The sequence below is a fragment of the Pinus tabuliformis genome, chromosome 5_1 (assembly GCF_031772625.1).
Source record: "Pinus tabuliformis cultivar Carrire ecotype Pingquan chromosome 5_1, CPIR1, whole genome shotgun sequence".
NCBI lineage: Eukaryota > Viridiplantae > Streptophyta > Pinopsida > Pinales > Pinaceae > Pinus > Pinus tabuliformis.
The window spans coordinates 604,582,415-604,585,326 of NC_142305.1; positions in this window are offsets into that span (position 1 = coordinate 604,582,415).

Genomic DNA, 2,912 nt, shown 5'->3' on the forward strand with positions numbered 1-2,912 from the left:
ATGAAATAGATCATGAACCTCAAGGGAGTTTTCTCAAAGTCTTTGTATTGAAATGCTAAGAAAATGCATGAAAATGGGTTTAAAAACCCCATCCCATCAACTAATCACAAAACTTGTGGCGCAACAAAATCTCAGAAACGCACACTCATAAACCAAAGATCCCTGCAAAAACTCCATGATAGAAAGGGAAAAATAAAAAGGCTCGCAAAGCCCAACAAAAAGACCCTGAAACCTTGCAGGAGCAGTGTCGATGACCATAGTAGATGGAATGGTGATGAGAAAAGTTGTGTGCGGCAGAACTCGCAGATAACAGACAAATCACCACAAGAGGCCCATTCCTTGTGTAGGCAACCAATCTAGTAGGTAGAGGTACGAAAAGAAGCCCTTAAAGCTTCATCCCCTCAAAACTCCAACTAACCCTAAATTAGAAATGACGCAACAACAACCATACCAACACTAGAAACCTGCAGAGGAAAATCATAGTGGAAAGGAAGAAAGATTACAGTGGCAAAGAAGTTAGGGTTAGCCGCTCGCCCCGCTCCCCCCTGAGCCCAAACTCCAATTCTATAGAAGGTAATTTATGATTAATAATTATAATTATAATTAATAATTAAACCAACCTAGATCCATCTTAACTCTGAATCTACCAAGCACCAAGAGAGATTAAATCTCTTGAGATGCAAACCTTTATTAGGGTGAAAAATATTTGATCCTTCTCGGTGCTTGGTAGATCCGAAGTTAAGATGGATCTAGGTTGGTTTAATTATTAATTTTTTATTCTATTTTATTTTTATTTTTATTTTTATTTTTATGTAATTTTTCCAACTCAAAGTGTTTTAATAATAATAATAATTATTGTTCTTATTTTAATTTTAATTTTGTTTTATTTTTTACAATTAAAATGCATGAGGATACAATTTCAAGACATCTTTGATAGTTAGTTGCACCTAACTTAGAGCTTATTTGGGTGGATTAATTATGCTCTTATCATTTAAAATATAAATGTAATTTGTGTATTCTATCTATGCTAATTGAATTGATTTATTTTTGTGTTTTTTGTTTGTGGTTTTTATTTTATTTTAAATATTAAAAGAGATCAAATTTCTTGAAGTATAGATGGTCCCTTCCAACACTTCTTAAATTTTCTATTGAAACCACATTCATTTAAATTTTCTATTGAAACCACATTCATTCATCATTTTAAATAAATAACATGCTATTATAAACACGTGCTACGCCCCGATCATGCGTCATCAGTCATTCTGCTTCGATAAAGCACAGAGCACGAGATGGTTACGGGAAAGCTAGGACAAAAATTATTTAAATTAGATTTATGATGATGATGATGTTTAATGTCCACTTAGATCAATATAACTGACCTGCATTCATTCTAACCCCTGATCTATCAAGCATATAGAGGGATAAAATCTCTTAAGGTGCAAACATGTCCTCAAGTTTTACGCTCAAAAAAGAGGTTTACACCTTGAGATATTTGATCCCTCTCATTGCTTGATAGATCCACGGTTAAAATGGATTTATGTTGGTTTCAGTCGTGTTCAACCATGTAAAATATGTTAAGCATCTAATTATTTTGATCATTTAAAATATGCTAAATATGCCTGAGCTTAATATGGCCACTTTAATTTTCAATTTTTTCAGTTACCTCAGTTTTTTGAGATGATAAAGACTGTTAATAACTTGAATGATGAAATAAAAATTTTGAATACAAAGTGACAATGTAACAATGTTGAATGATATAAAATGTGAATAATAAGAATGTAGTCAATTACAAATAGTCTTCATTGTAATCAATCTCAGACTATTTTCTTCTATTGTCTTATTGTCACACTTGTTAGTTTTGCCATATTTTCATATGGATCATATGAAAAGGGCGGTTGAAACCGTAGACCATTCAAATATTTAATTCAAGCTTGATCCAAGTGGATATTGATGGCCACTGACCTATTCCACTTAGACCCCCAACATTGTTTCCTTTCTATTTCCTAATTTTTAACACAATTTGCTATTTCAACAATTTTACATTTTGGCATTTTTTCAGGTCCTGAACATTCAGAGCCATTTTGAGGCCCTAAATGACATTTTTTTTTGTGGAAATAGGAAAGCGTAAGACCTATGGCGTATTGTTGCAATTAAAAGTTGTTCTCGGATAAACCTTTCTAATGGGCTATCATGTGCACCAGACGAAGATTATATGCCAAAGTTACAACCTCAGGAAGTTGACGTTCCAACTAATCGCAACGGGGCCCACAAACTTTTGGCGCTTCATCTCCTAGGGTTAGGTTTTTGGATGTTTAGGGTTTCCATTATTTATTGATGATAAAAAGGCCCGAGAACCTCATTTTAACTTAGTTTTGAAGGCATGTATCCATCACATATCTTCTTAGAGATAAGCTACCATCACCCGAGCTAGTTTGTTTCCTTTTTGCATGTAAACAATTTTCAACAATTTCTATTATTAATTGAAGTTCTGTTTTGCGGTATCTCTATGTTTTTGTTTAAATATTTACTTCATTTCATTCATTCATAAATTCAGATCAATGGTATCATAGTGATATGCTCTTTCTCTATTTTTCTGTGCATGTAATTAGTGAATTTTTGAGGTCTAAAATGGACCTCCTAAGGAAATTATAAAACAATAGTGGAAATAATTAAACAAGATTTGATTACATCATCAAATTTTAGAGGGAAAAATGAAAAAACTATTTTTTCAACTCGTATTTTCAACTTATCTCCCTGTGGGCTTACTCAAATTTCAAGCGGAAACACTCGTTGGATGCAGAATTTGATTCCTCATCTAAGGAGTATCCATGTTGCATACTTTTGATGGACCCCATCACACGAAAAATGAGAAATACATGAAAAACATGATTTCAATCACGTTTTTTCATGTA